At 35.8% G+C, this 16432-nt stretch overlaps 2 protein-coding genes across 13 annotated transcripts in view; one reads left to right on the top strand and one right to left on the bottom strand.

The window, feature by feature from the left end:
* waca (WW domain containing adaptor with coiled-coil a) overlaps positions 1–6037 on the bottom strand; it is a 69872-nt gene extending 63835 nt beyond the window's left edge. The window contains 2 exon segments of the mRNA NM_199660.1: positions 2272–2276; positions 6026–6037. The gene's annotated coding sequence lies outside the window, so the exon portion shown is untranslated.
* mpp7a (MAGUK p55 scaffold protein 7a) overlaps positions 1–16432 on the top strand; it is a 207739-nt gene that overhangs the window by 3345 nt on the left and 187962 nt on the right. The window lies entirely within an intron of this gene.

Raw genomic sequence — 16432 nt, 5'->3', positions numbered from 1 at the left:
GGCATGCTAAATGCCCTAGAAGATGCAGCACAACGGGCATCAGGAGGTGGTTTGAGACCAGATGCGAAAGGGTAAATGTATTTGTCTCTTCAGGCTTTATTATGCATACAGTAAATGTTACTGCTCAGAGTTATGTTATATGCCGAACTTTACAAACATGTTTGTATTGCATTTGATGGTCAAAATGCATTCTAGATGGTTTCCACAGCTCATGGACTTTCTGGAAAATGTTCTTCCAAGTCATAAAATGTCGTGGATTTTTGCTTGACGTTCTAAATTGTACTTTCCATTGACGTTTTTGCCTGTTTTTATGGTTTGTTTATTTTTTCTGAGCCATTTTATTCCACTCCAGATTGTCAACCGGAAATCATGAAAACTACATGATAAGAAAATGACAGTTTACAACATCAGGCAGTATAAAGAGTTGTTTTGTTTTGCTAAAAATGAATGAACTCTTGACAAATTGAAGTTATCATGGCCGTGCCACTCTTATATAAAAATAAGGTGGATATGTCATGCAAATTGAGCTTTATTGGGGAAATTAGTTGGTAAAATAATGGAAAAGTCAAAGAAATGGACATTTTACTTAAAGTGGGAACCCTGATTTTAGTAATCATAAAGCATGCAATCCACTAAAATCATAAAACCTCTTTAAATTCAATTTAAAACCCATGTATTTTGAGTGGAATACATAAAAAAGAAGGGTTTTATTTTTCTCTGATTCCATTTTATCCCTCTTGAAACATGGGAAAATAATTGTGTAGTAATTCAGTTAAAACATTGTTATTCGCACTTTAAAACATGCTGTGTTATTTCAACCCAAATTGGATTTTACTTTAAGAAGTACATTCTGCTTTATAGTACTACTGCATTTCTGGCACAATATTTCTGAATACGACACTGCAAGTTTATATGCGTGACATGAGTTGATATAATGATTCTAACATTACAATGCATTCTTACATTCTTGAAATCAATTTCAGACCAGCTCTAAAATTACCTCAAAGTCAGACATGAGATGCTGAAAGCACCTGTAGCTTCACTCCTTTTACATTTTAATAAATGAAACCTCACTGTTTATTCACGTAGAGAAACATACAAATTTTATATTGAATCTGCCTTGTTGGGGGTTTTATTAATGACACTAGTCCCCTTTTTATCAGAGGTGTAGTGGTCAGTTATACCTACACATTATCTTCGCTGTTCTTAATGTCTGTAATAAAGACTATCTGTAGTATTTAGTGTATGCCAGAGAGCTGGTCCTGTTTCATTAAAATTCTTCTTGAATATGGGATATCCTTAAGCAGAGTTTGATGTAACATGTGACTCCTCTACTTTAGATGTAAAGCAAACATTGTCAGATTGTAAGATTATCAGCTAACCAAGTCAGTGCAAAATAAAAGATGAGAAGCAGAGATCGCATGTTGGTGCAGTGAATACTGTTGGCAGAAATCGTGGTAGTAGCAAGGTTCATTAGTCTGGTAACTTAACGACTCTCTTTCTCTGTGTGTGTGCGTGTGCGTGTGCGTGCACGTGTGTGTGTAGGGGGTCATCTAAACTGGCATTGGTGAACAGGTGTCTGATGTCTGGGTGTTTGCTGGCCCAGTGTGTGGCTCAACGTTACTGGCATTCCTAAGCTGTTGTTTCTGTAGTGCTGAGGTCAAATCTCAAGAAAGAGAGGTCTTGTATTGTGATGTGAGAATTTTTGAGCTGCAGCAGATCTTCAATTATGAATATCACAGATGATGTTTTAAAAGAATATGGTTCAAACACAAATGTGTTTTCAAGCATAAAAAATTGTTATACATTTTTACTTTTTTCCTCTTTATAAAAAGTAAAAAAAAAAAAATTCTGAGCACAAAATGATGACTATCCCCCATTAAAAATAGCATTAAATGTCATAATAATTAGTATGCCAAAACTAATGTCCGGTCTTATAGAACAATAAAGTGTAGCCTACTAATCAAATGTCAGTTTAAGTCCTTATGCTTTGCCGCTGTCCTTTAAACTCCTCAAGAAATCAAAACTAACCATATGATTATGTTTGCCCTCTTAATTTTCAATTGAAATCTGAATATGAACTTCCTGTTTATTTTTAGTTTTATTCTCAGATTATGTTATTTATTTTTTATTCTTTGCCTAACTTAACCACGCTGGTTCAACTGTCAGTTTTGACAACAAACAGAAATGGTGAGCAGGAGGAGTCTGTTAGGTTGTAATACCTCTTCTAAACCCTTCTCCCGATCTTTCTGAATGAAATGCCTACTTTACTACATCTAATTAGCCCACAGTAAAAAAAACAAGCCACGCACACTGTTTGCTCAATTAGAGTTTCTCTAGGAACTGTCACATTAAGAAAGCTTCATTGGGACTCTAAACCACTATTTTCTCCCAAATTGTTAGAAAGTGGTTTTATATAATAAATGAGGTTTATCATTTATAATTAAAAAAAAAAGATCACTTATCTATCATGTTATATTTTTAACAGTTACACTGAATGATGAAACGTACAGTATGTCACCACTGTTGTGACATTTTAGTTTTAACATTAATTGCATTCAGATCTTTAAGTACGTAAAATATGTTTTTGTAGATTTGATTTGATGGTCTTTTACCTGTTTATTAATCATTAGTTGGGATGCAACAATTATAGATTTTGGTTGTACTATCTTATTCAGAGGAATTATCATGGTTTCACAGTTATCACGAATATTAGGCATTCATTAATTTCAAAACACTACTAGTTTAGAAAAATCACATAAAAACTCCTTGTATTTAAGTGGTATTTGCTCAGTAACTAAATAATACAGCACAAAATAATAATAAAAAACAAACAATAGTCCATTTCTCTTTGGACCTAAAATAAGTAAACCTTTTTGGCATTTAAACAATAAATTTAAAATTAAAATAAATAACAGAACAATGAATAAAAATAAATAAAATAACATTTGTCTAATGTAAATTTAAGCATCATATTAGCTAAGTATTTTCTTTTTAAAGAGAACACATGTAGTTAAAGGCTGCTGAACATCTGACTAAAAAGCATTTTTGACTATATTATGAACTTGTTCGGTGTTTTCATTTGTATTTTTCTCTCTTTGAAGTACAAATGTGTATATTCCATACAAAGTATGAAGCTGAACGGTCCGGTCTTGTCATGTGTCTCGCTGTGCTCTCACACCATTCTTTCAACTAGATGCGCCTGGAAAGTGTGAGCCTGTTGCACCTCGTGCATGTCACTCCTAAGTTGCACGCAATAAAGAAATGACGAATGACTGCACACAAAAGACACGGCGTGTGAGCGGCCCTTAGTTATTAGCCTCAGTTACCCCAGTGTGCTTGGGTGTTAGCCTTGGTGTACAAGCTTGGAACCTTAAACCAGCGCCCAGTTGGTGTAACTTTGTTTAGGTGCAGCAGTTTTGTTCCGTGCAGAAACACGGTGTTAAGATGCCTTTACAATTAATTAACCCTGACGAGTTGAAGCATGGTAAATAGTGAATCGTTTAATCGCATGCATCGCTATTCATCAGGTAAGTTCAGATTAACTTTTTATGGCTTACAGAATAATAATAGGGTTTAGGAAAAATAATAGGGTTTAGGAAAATAATAAAATTATTTGTTTATAATACATAATATTATTCCTATTTAGTAAATCTATTTTTAGTTTATCATACATATGCCATATTTTTGCCATGCAATTAAATCATGAAAGGACACCTAATTCCTGTGCCTAGAGTTTTCTAGTCTCATTCTCTAGATTTGTGTTTTAGTAAAGGAAGTTTTAGCTGTAAGCAGTGCGTTGACCTTGGTTCCCCATCATTAACTGGTAGTGAAGTGAGCTTTTCAGCTTTTTTAAAGAATGTGGTGTGAAGGTCATACCCAGCACAGTGCTGTTAGCAGTAATACATTTGTCATCATTATATCTTGCAGTGTGTCAAAGCTCAGGTGTTCATTTCAAAGAGTGCTGCTGCTGCTTTTAGACGATACAGCATCTGAATCAGTGCTTCAGTTCTGCTGACACTTGCATTATTCCACAGATCTGCTGTGTATTTCCCATCTGGCCAGCTCATGTCTGTGTTACTCATTGTACATTAATACTTACAGGACAGAAATTGCTGTGTGCAGCCATTGGTGTTTAACAGTCATTTCAGATCGCCAACAGTCATCGATGTATGACCTTAGTGTACATACAAAATCATCTCTTATGAGGTCATTGCTTGAACTTAACTTGATATATGTTCTGCAGACCAGTCATGTCTCTGCCTCTTCAGCACTTCCTGTGAAAGCTGAGCCTGGGGTGGTTGTAAAGAAGGTGCTTTTTGAGACATGAAAGAGGCTGATCCAGCTCATAACCCATAAGCTCCTGAAAAGGAAAGCAGTTGAAGCCTCTTATAATACATTAGTCTACTCAAGTTCAGTACTTCATTCACCTGGAAGTTGAAGCTTGTGAAGAGTCTGTTAGTACGCTTGTGAAGATGTTGCGTGTGGTTGTATTCCAGTTTGTTTTATTCATGAGAGTTTTCCAATGGACTGCTTCATGCATCCTAACCAACCTCCTCCCTGCTCAGTACTGCTTTCAATAATTTAGTCATACCCTGATGAAGAAGGGGAACAAGACTAAAATAACCCACTGTGTTACTATGTAAACTGACGTTTGTGTTTTTGACAAGACCTAAATAGGACCAAAAGGGATAGTTCTCCCCATAAACAAAGAATTTAAACCTAAAGAAACTTCTTTACAATCTTCTTTCTTCTCAGCGTTCTGAATGTAACTGCTCAGACTCTATAGATTTAATGACAACAGTTATGTTTAATATTACATTGAGTTTTTTTCTTTTTCTAAATGGAAAGCTATCTGTGAAGGACAAGTGTAAATGCCCTCCAAAACGCATTCAAGGCTTGTATCAATCAGATGGCTCAGATCACTTCAGATCATCTAGTCTCATTCCAGATTAAACTGGGTGTAAATGCCCCTGGTTATTGAAACCACACATGTAAGTAAACATGTGAGATTGTGTTATGGGCTATATTACATGGTCATAACAGCTCAAATTCAGAATGCAACGCAAGGCCACAGATGACATACTGTAGGTATGTGTGTGGGAGAATGTTTGTAACTAAACTCTACAGGCTTGTGGCACCCTGAAGTGAAACATGTGAGGTACAGGGTTAAAAGTTAATAGGAGATTGAGGCAAAGATGCCACCAACAGTAAATGGAAATAAAATAAAAAGTGTTTAAAGTGAGAGTTCGGCCAAATATGAAAATCCTGCCATTTACTCACTATTTACTCGTTTCAAATTGCGATGACTTTCTGTTGAACACAAATTATATTTTGAAGACTTCTACAATCCTGTAACAATTGACTTCTATTGAAAGAAAAACAAATACAGTAAGTCCTCGTTATTCACGCAAGTTACTTTCTAAAAATAACCCTCAATAGTCCGCTTTATTTTTTTTACAATTAGATGTTTTAAGGCTGTAAAACCCCTCACTACACGCTTTATACACTTTTCTTAGACCGCCATAACATTTTCACACTTTTCTCTTTTTCTCAAAGTTCAAACTTCATAGAAAAATAATGCAATCTGTACTGTGCAGAAGACACTGCATAAAGGAAATTGATCGACAATAATATATAGCCAGTCAAGATGCAAAAAACAATGAACTTATCAGGATGCAAAACGCAATGTCCTGAAGAACAGTATGTCAAATTGCATGAAGAAAATCCGGGAAACTTCGAGGCTGCGATAAGTGAACCGCATTACAGCAAGGGACCACTGTACTATGAAAGTCAATGATTGCAGGTTTTCAGCTCTTATCAGAATATCTTATTTAATTTTCAGTGAAAAAAAAAGGCCCTGAATAATTTTTTTGTGTGATTTTTTTTTTTTTTTTTTTTTTTTTTTTTTAATGGTAAATTTTCATTTTTGGGTGATCTATTCCTTTAAGCTCTATAAAGTTGACATCTTAAGTTTCGCGCTGTTTATACAGCTTCTACAGTGTAAAAATATCTGTTAATTAACAGTTTCCATATTTTTGATTCTCAAGTGTTTATGTATGGTTTTGAATTGCATTATGGGAATTTTGACTCTGTTCAGTCGATTTTTGATGTTGAAAATTCAACACTGCAGATTAGTTTTTCTCAAATGCTAAAACACAAAAGCCAATCCTCTAAACTAAATAACCAGTTGTCTAAACACATTTATACAACAGTTCTGTCTGGTTCTCGAATCTGATTGGCTGATAGCTGTGATATATTTAAGTAATATCAGCATCGGTACAGCCTCTTAACCCTTTGTGTATTACTCAGCCCACATACATATGGCTGTATATCGGCACTGGTGGGGACACTTAGGCACTCGGCCTGCATCCTCGTGCCAACGCATGCCTCCCACCAGTGCCGTTATATAGCCATATCGCACTGCTACTCGTGCAATATGGCTCATTTACTAAATCTAGACACCATTTTCCAATATCATTTCACATGAAGACTCAATTCACAAAGCACAATCCTCCGTTCTCATAAATCTAAAAACATTTTTCCCTGCTAAAACACAAGTTGCAAAAGAACTCTGTTCATATTCTCAAATGAAAGCTCATGTCATGCAAATTGCTTGCCACAGTCAGCAATATTTGAACACAATGAACACACCTGGTATCATTCATTACACACAGTGCCACAAAATTGAAGACACTTGTTGCTAATGCTGTGACCACATGTATAAAAGCAAGTTTAGAGTGAGCAAGACAACCTAGCTCCATCATTACGGACGAGATGCGAGCAACAACCATTGACCATGTCAATATTACTCTTTGTGCGGCTATGCGTTCGGAGGGGCTTGTCCACCAGCATGCTGGATCTTGGATCTTCCAACACTCAACGTCTCCTCAGCTTCCTAGAGGAGCTAAGAGACATCCTCCTGGACCGCCAACAACATCATCCTAGGCCCGCACATAACATTTATGTGATAACTTGGGACAGTGTCCGCATCTACAGAACAAACCAAACCAGAGAGTGGTTCACCACCAACAGTAACCACTTTTTAAATGTCTGTCTGCCACCCTACTCCCTTTCCTAAACCCTATAAAGGAGTTCTTATCATTGTGGAGACGGAAGGTTTATGACAGACAAACATACACTACAGAGAACCTCCTAAGGGCAACGGAGCTGGCTTGTGATGACATCCCAGTGAAGGCCTTCCAAGGATGGATACGCCATTCCAGGCATTTTTCCCACGGTGCCTGGCAGAGACAATATAGCCTGCGATGTGGATGAGGTGATGTGGTCCGATGCAGCTCAGCAACAGGATGGTGCATAGTGTGTGTGTGTGTGTGTGTGTGTGTGTGTGTGTGTGTGTGTGTGTGTGTGTGTGGTGTGTGAATAAAGTAAATAAAAAAAACTTTACACCCTGATCTTGTTTTAAGAGTACTGTTATGTGCAATAGATTCTGTTTTTGCATTGAGTTGTGTTACAGTAGTGTACATGCAGTGTTTTCTATAGATTTGTACTCTTCATATGAAACTCACAAATCTAAATGCCTAATCCTCTGCAGAGATCTAAGAAGATCAGTTACTGTAAAGTTTATAAAAATACATTGGCAGTTATGAAACAAAGAACCTCACAAATTGAGCATTGTGTTTTCAATTGTTTTGCTATAGTCTATTAGGATGTGTATAGTGTTTACTTTTTTGAAAGCTTCGAGCTGCTCTTTTGGTGTGAAAGTTTAAGTTTTGAAGTGAGAAGGTGTGGTTGTGTTTATGTAGCTTTTAGAAAAGGATGTTTTGTTTAGACATTAGGGAACATGGAAGAATCGTTTGTGAAATGTGTTTTCGCATTTGAGAAAAACTGTAACAAAGTGACTTATTGGTATTGTAGTAGCTTGAGACAAGACATTAGGAAATAATATAGAGAGAATTGTGTCTGTTAAATAACATTAGGTACTGGCAGTTTATTATCAGGTTTTTGTACTGTATTTTACAACACAAGCACAGACAATATATCAAAAATGTCAAAAAAAGAAGTCACTTTTCAAACTTTTGAGCATCAAAAGCTTTTGGAGGAAAGATCCTGTAACAGAGCTGGGCGATATGGAAAAAATGCAATGTGCAACATTCGTTGGTAATGCTTCCAGATTTAAAAGAGTTTCCCACAAAAATGGAAGATTCCATTAAATAGCATAACCTAGGGCTGTGCAATTAATCTAAAACCAATTGCAATTGTGATTTGAAATGTTGCAGTTCGCAAATCGCAGGAGGCTGCAATTTATATTATTTAATTTCCCCCACCCAAACCAAATGCATGACTGTCATCTGAGCGACAGTCTTATATCAGCCAATTGAGTGAGCACACTTTCGATCGGCTAATAGTGCAACAAAACTATGCTGAATGCACACAATAAAAAAACAAACAAACAGGAAAGCGCAGACGAGTGGGATGATTGTGTTTGCTGCTTCAAAAGCATTATTAGATGAATTATTATCAAAGAAAAACAACACGTCAGTAATATGGGAATATTTTCAAGCTGTCGCAGAATTGTTTCCAGCACAAGAAAATTCAACAACCAGCACTTGAAAAGGCACCACAGGCGACTATATGAGGAGTGTGATTTGAGCTGAAGCTTAACTAAAATGAAATGGCAAATCAAAACGAAATCGCAGTATCTATCAAAAAAAATTGCAATTATATATTTTCCTTAAATTGCACAGCCAAAGCATAACCTGTTTTTGATAGCCGATGATTTTCGACGGCCGAAAATTTGGTGCATATCTAATATCGACATACTTTTAGATTCCCATCGTTGTATATTTGGCTCTTAGATCAACAGCACAAAAATCATTGTTATTGACAAATTTTATCACGATTCAATATAATATTGTTATCTGCCCAGCTCTCTCCTGAAATGCAATTCCCAACAATTAATAAGTGAAAATAACATGAATCACAAAATACAGAAAAGTGCCATTTACTGATATTTTTGTGACAGAATACCCTTGTAAAGATTGTAACTTTTTAAGGTGTAAAAGCATTTAAATTTATAGACCAAAAAATTCAACATTCATCGATTTAAAACCAAATCTATCATCTATTGGTGTGGTTGCCAACTTGCTAATATAGTAGTTGTTGGCTCTTGGAATGAATGGGCCTTTAGTTCTGCACAACTTAAGTTCTGCCGGCCGGCTTTGCATTCCGTTCGCAATACTGTCCCTCAATTCTTAGCAACATTTCATGTGGTGCATTATTCTCCTCATCCATGTCTGTGGTCCGCTGGTTCTTTTCATGATCTGAGTCTTTAGACATGCTGTCAGTGTGTGCGCTTTAGGTCTTTTGTGTGTGTGGCTGTATGGAAGTTTGTGCAATTAGTGTGTGCCTTTCTGTCTGCCAGTTAGTAATCCTCTCGTTATAAGCAGCTGTCTGAAGTGGTTTTGGCTGTGGCCTCAGCTCTTTAAGGTCTCACTCAAAACACCGGGCCTCACTCCAGACCCCCCACACTAAACCCCAGGTTGGAGTTCAACAGTAGCCAAACCCTCAGGCCAAACACACCACTACAGACCCCTCGGTCCACTGCTGCCAGATTTCTTGCTGTTTTCCACTTGATGCCTAGAATGTGTTTGTTTTTGAATTATTGAGCAAGGAATCTGCTGGAGGAAGTGAGGGATTGAGGTTGTGTGTTACAGGATTATTAAGCTTTGTTAGGTTGGCCTTGGCATTCAGTGTCAATTATGTGGACATACCATGGCATGCTTATCATGCAGCTTGTAATAGTGATTCAGCTAGGGATGCTCTGATCAGGATTTTTGCAGCCGATACGGAGTGCTAATTCTGATGCTTTAAGCTTTATAATGCATAAAACGCGACTTCCATCTAAGTATAAAACTTAAGTGGAGATCTCTCCTTACCTAAGAGAATAAATTAAGGATGCTGCATATAATCCCTTAAACAGGTCTCTCATAGCCATTTAGGTGTGACCATGACATGGTCAGAAGCAGCTTTACAGAAAATAATAGATAAAAAAAAAAATACAAAAATTGGTAAGAAAATGACTAACATGGCAATTTCGAAAAACTGCAAATGATGGAAGAAGAATTCAACATGTGTCAATAAAGAAAAAGTTAGCAGTGCATATTTGATGCATAAGAAGTTAAAATGCACACCTGTAAATCCTGTAAACTACTGTTTAATAAGTATTTTACAAGAAGTTATATTATTAAATATTCATGTTAAAAATATATATTTTTATGTTTTATTTATGCAATATTTCTAGCCAGGTTTTAGTGAACTTGCAATATTGTCAAAAACAGTTCTTTTAGTTTTATATGTGAAAAGGGCTAAATACATGCATGGTCGTTTAAATATTTTGTTAATTTCAAATAAGGATGCATCGATTATGGATTTTGGTTATACGATTATAGTCTGAGGAATAATGATGACGGTTTCACACTCGCAGTTATCACGATTATTATGCGTTCATTAATTTCAAAACACTACTAGTTTAGAAAATCACATGAAAACTCCTTGTTTAAATTTGTGCTGTATTGGATACTGCGCAGCAAAAAAAATATTACTTTTAAATAAGTAATTTCATACTGAAAAATAAAAGACAGAACAATTAATAAATAGATAAAAATAAGAATAAATTAAAACTATTGTGTTTGTCTTATGTAAAGCTACATATAGCTAAGTATTTCACTTTAAAAGAGAACAAATGTAGTTAAAGGCTACTAAATCTTTTGAACTTTTAGTCAACTATATTACAAAATTGTTTGGTAAGTTTGTATTTATTTGTCTTTGGAGTAGAAATGCTTATTCTATACAAAGTATAAACCTGATTGTTCCAGTTTTTGTCGCGTGACTCACGGTGCACTTGCAGCATTCTTTCAACTGGTGCACCTGGAAAGTTGCGCCGCTCATGCCCCACACGCTCCCAATATTTACAGAAATGTGTTGTTGAGAAGCCTTTACCATTAAATAATCTCGACAAATTAAACCAGGTTAATAGTGAAAGCAGGTAATCGCTGCATCCCCAATTTAAAACTAATACAACTTCATACACAACTACTTGTAATCCGATCATGAGATCGGCCAAATTAGCGAGTACCTATTGGGTCATTAAATATGATAACCAGCAGATGCCGATCGATGAGAGCATCTCTAGATTCAGCTGGTGATTTTTTTCTTAACATGATTCTCACTTGTGTTCATTATTATATTCATTAATAATGATTGCACAAAATATTATATAAACGCTTCATCCTCCTTTGAGATTTAGCAGAATTAAGGTGCTTTTAGTATTAAATCCACCATTTACCTTACAATAATCTTTAATTTCTAGAGTAAAAAATTTCTGTGTGCAGAATTGGCAGTGGGTTTAAATTTCTTTCACATTTACTGCTTAACAGAAAGCTGCTTGATGATCTTTTTTGTGTGTATGTGTGTGTATGAGCTTTTCTTTATAGTAGAAGTTTTTTTTTGTGGATTTTTTTGTAGGCAAGTAATTACTCTATGAAATATAGAAATGGCAGAATAATTTCCCCAAATGTCTGTCTTGTTGCATTGCAGCTTTAGCCTGTAGGCATGGGCCTGTATAAGTTTCTGACGGTATGATAACCTTAAATAAAAATATCATGGTTCACGGTATTGTATTTTACTGCTCTAAAACAAGTTCTTTTTATATTATCTGTGTAAAAAAAACAAAAAACAGCACATTTAAAAAAAACACATAAAAACCCTTACATCAGGGGTGTCAAACTCAATTCCTGGAGGGCCGAAGCCCTGCACGGTTTAGTTCCAACCCTGCTCCTACACACTCACCTGTAGGTTTCAAACAAGCCTGAAGGACTCAATTAGTCTGATCAGGTGTGTTTAATTAGGGTTGGAACTAAACTGTGCAGAGCTGCGGCCCTTTTGGAACTGAGTTTGACACCTGTGCCTTACATATACCTTAGAAATGGTATAATAGAAAGTTTTTGCCGTTTTAAAACCTTGATTTTTCCAAACTGCAGTAAATCTTGAAACCGGTTGTCATACCATCCATGCCTAGCCTGTAGTGTTACTGGCTCTAAGGTTTATTTGCTTAATTGGGCAGAATTGGTTTATCTGATTTGATAAGCCAATTTATACATGGGGAAAGTGTCATAACAAAAGACGACAACAATCACAGATGCTTCAAATGAATTCGGAGTAGTTTCCAGAAGGTGTTGAGAGACAAAATGTCTAGTGTGAAGACCACAAATACACCACCGTTGATATTTTCCAGATTCTTTGAGCAACTTATCATCTGGTCTGAACCATTTTCCACCTTCCGTTCCAAAAATATAAAGAAGAGTAATGCTTTATTTATGTGATATTTGAGCTTCCTTCAGGACTGGGAGCACAAATGGCTCCTCTCTGCAGCGAGAGGAGGCTGCAAATGTTGAGCCACAGCGTAATTTGAAACTAGATTTATCCCACCGCCCTGTTTTTAGATGCTGTTTATGGCTTGTTGGCTGAAAATGTCCGCAAATCCATAACATCTCTGAAGTCTCTGGCTAACAGATGGCCCTTATTAATGATAGATAGACATCTACTTCACTATAGCTTAAGATATTTCAGTAATTCTGTACTACTTGAAGTGCTTTTAGTACCATGAGATGGAAGAATATGCACTTTCTAGTCTAAAACTGTTTACAATCATAATGAGCTGAATATAGAAGTGCTGATATGAAGGATGTTATATATTTATGAAATTGTAAATGCATGTATAAGTGGATTTGCTGGCTATCTAAACACGTAATATACTACCAGAAGCGCAGTAAAAAAGGCTTCCAAGACCGCAGTTATTCAATACCAAGAATAATCAGTAAAGTCAAATTACATTAAAATGCACTCTTTGTACCATGTATTTGTGTACAAGGACAGATATTACGGTCTTAGTTTTATGCTTAGTTTCTGAAAGTTAGCATAGCTACATGATGCTAATGATGAACTGCATGGAATTCAATTGTGAATTGAGTGTCTGCAGCACTTTGCATGCAGAGCACCATTTTACATGAAACGCAGAGCTGCTGCCCAATGAAGAGAGCGTTCCAAATCGTTCACCTACTATGTTCCAGTTCAGTTAGGATGCTGCCTATTAAGAATCTAGCTGTATACGTTGACCGTTTATTGTGCATCGAGTATAAATGTCAACTTTGCAAATTGTTTGTTACTCATTCATTCATTCATTCATTTTCTTTTCGCCTAGTCTCTTTATTCATCTGGGGTCGCCACAGCAGAATGAACAACCTTGTTTAATAACTGTGATTTAGTTTTTAGTTTACTGGGGCCTCATGTATCAACGCTGCGTACGCCAGGTTTCACGCTCAGAATCGCTCACGTTTGGATTTACTAACAATGAACTGAACGTGGAAATGTGCGCAGCTTCACGGCAGCTTTCTGGCAGGCGTACGCACATTTTTTGTGCGTGTCTGTTTTATTTCCATTGGCGACTCCTAGAGGCAGTTGTGTTAAATTCCTCTCTACAAAGTGTCTGAGCCTTGCAATGGCAGCTGTATGAAGCGGGTTCAGCAGGTATATAAGGTTTCCATACCATACATTTGACCAGCTAAACATTTAAGCACAATTTGCAGCGGTCGCCTGTTTTCCCAATGTAATCTGAGCGATCTACTGCACGCACATTGCTATAAAGACACTATCTGAAGATGAATTTGCATGCGTGAATCAGAAACATTTCCATTCAATAAATGTGCAAATAAAATATGATGCTTATTTATATGAACTTATTGATGATTCCTACTTGTCTTTCTCGTGATAAATAGTTGGCAAAATCTGATATGTAGCGGGGGAAAAACAAAAATGAGTTCATCAGACGCTGGATTCGAGCCGAGTTCATGCTCGAACATATCAATTCATGATCACATTCGTCTTACGAGTAGCGCCACTGAGACTGTTAAGCGTACTGCAACATTTTACAGATATAAACTACACTATTTCTTTTGTTAAAGCACTCAGTGCGATGTTCAGACCCAACTGTGTTGACCGCATCAGCTAAACTCTCCCACTCTATTTTTTTTCTTTTGTTGTTAATTCCGGAGAACAAACTTGCAAATAACACCGCTTTTCTCCGGTCTACCTCTGAAAGCAGCACCTCCAATTCACATTCTGTTCAAAGTTTCTCTTTTTGCTTGCTTTTGCCATTGCTTTTTCGTTGGGTTTTGCCATTAGCATAGTCATTAGCATATTCATACGGGTGAGGAGGCAGGGAGGGGTTTTGTGCTCGTGCATGTTGCGCTCAGTTTCACGTTCATTCAGATGTACAAAAGAATATGCGTGAGATTCAGAAAAAAATTCAGATGTATGAAACACTGCGTACGCACATTTACAGATTTGTGCGTACGCAATGTTTTAGTAAGATTTCCACGCAAGTCTTCGTACATGAGGCCCCTGGTCTCTTAAGGAATCTCTTTAGATTTGTTTGCAGAATGAATACTAGTAAATCGTACAATCTTTTATGCTAATATTTTAATTTAAGTGCAACAAAATAGCTGTGATTTTATTTCAAGTGAATTTGACTGCTGTTGATATTGCCAGTCCAAATGCAGACTTGTTTTGTTAAATTCTAGACATGTGTCCGCTAATGCTTGTCTGGTTCTACATTTGAATACAGTTGAGGATTTGAATGAGCCATGTTGTTTGTTTGCCAACTGAAGTTTTCAGAGAAATTTGAGGTTTGTAAGCTTGGTTTGCAGTTTTTGTATGTGATTGTCTGTAAAAAAATCTGATAGTAAGGTTTGACAGTTACTGGAACTGTGTGCTTAAACTTTCTGTTTTTTCTGCTCTGAAAGATGCAGCAATAGTGTGAGAAGGTGAATCAGTTCACTTTCTGGTTTATATTCCTTTTATATCTCTGTCTCTATCCAAGACTTAGGAAGATTCCTTTTGAAAAGATTTAATATTCTTTTAGCAAAGAAGCAATGCAGGATAAATGCAAACAGATTCTTTGTAGTGGCTTCAAGGGCAGCCTTTTGAGGACATATACAGATGATAAGGCATTCTCTTTAAGCATTGGTCTAAACAATTTGGTTGATACAATCCTATTGATTAGACTCCATTACTTGTCACTCAGCACAATATTCTTACAACTGGCACATTCCAATAATTTCAAAACTGCAACTTTTAGCTACCTCTTTAAAATTAACTTTAAATTTCTTTAACTGTATAAATGTATGAATATAATATTACTTGATGTGGAAAGTAATCTGTTGTAACTAAGGTAATAGGATTGGGGTGTTTGATGTATTGTGGTGGTCTGTTTTCTTACATATATTTTATTTAAGGCCATTCAAATTTGGAACGATAACCTTTTTTATTTAATGTATTATTATTGAGACTTTAATGTTGCTATTTTGGTAATCTTTCTTGGTATGAACAGGCATTTAATCATGTTGCTCTTCACCTTCAGTGTTATAAATGCTATGTGGAAGTAATACTTACAACCACCAAGGTCTACATTGATCTGGTATTTAAATGGGCTATTAAAGCATATCAGCAAATCAGTTACATTGCCTCACAAAAACACTTCATTTTCCAAATGCGATTAACTATGGAAGATCAACTTGTTGCATGTGGTGTGGCTTTGCTCTACTAATCCAATATGTGTCCATATACAGTTGAAGTCAGAATTATTAGCCCCTCTGATTTATTAGCCCCCTTGTTTATTTTCCCCCCAATTTCTGTTTAACGGAGAGAAGATTTCTTTAGCACATTTCTAAACATAATAGTTTTAATAACTCATTTCTTATAACTGATTTATTTTATCTTTGCCATGATGTCAGTAAATAATATTTGACTAGATATTTTTCAAGACACTTCTTTACAGCTTAAAGTGACATTTAAAGGCTTAACTAGGTTAATTAGGTAAACTAGGCAGGTTAGGGTAATTAGGCAAGTTATTGTATAGCGATGGTTTGTTCTGTAGACTATCGAAAAACTATATAGCTTAAAGGGGCTAATAATTTTGACCTTAAAATGGTGTTTAAAAAATTACTCCTTTAATTCTAGCCGAAATAAAACAAATAAGACTCTCTCCTGAAGAAAAAAATAATAATAGAGATACTGTAAAAAAATTCCTTGCTCTGTTAAACATCATTTGTAAAATATTTAAAAAAAGAAAAACAAATTCTAACTAATAATTCTGAATTTAACTGTATCTGAAGTATTTTGAAGCAGCAGTACTGTTTTTTACTGTCATTCTAGTTCCCATGATATTCTTGCTTTAAAAAAAAAAAAAAAAAAAACTAAGCTGTCTAACCCAGTATGGCCCTATACAAATACTTTAAGCAAAGGCAAAAAAAAAAAAAAAAAAAAAAATTCAATTAAATTTTGAATCAAAACAAATTTAATTTGAGATAGTAGTTTAAAATAACCTACCAAAGCAAACTAATGTAGAAAAATC

The sequence above is a fragment of the Danio rerio genome, chromosome 12 (genome assembly GCF_049306965.1).
Source record: "Danio rerio strain Tuebingen ecotype United States chromosome 12, GRCz12tu, whole genome shotgun sequence".
NCBI classification, from domain to species: domain Eukaryota; kingdom Metazoa; phylum Chordata; class Actinopteri; order Cypriniformes; family Danionidae; genus Danio; species Danio rerio.
This window is presented reverse-complemented; position numbering and strand designations above follow the sequence as displayed.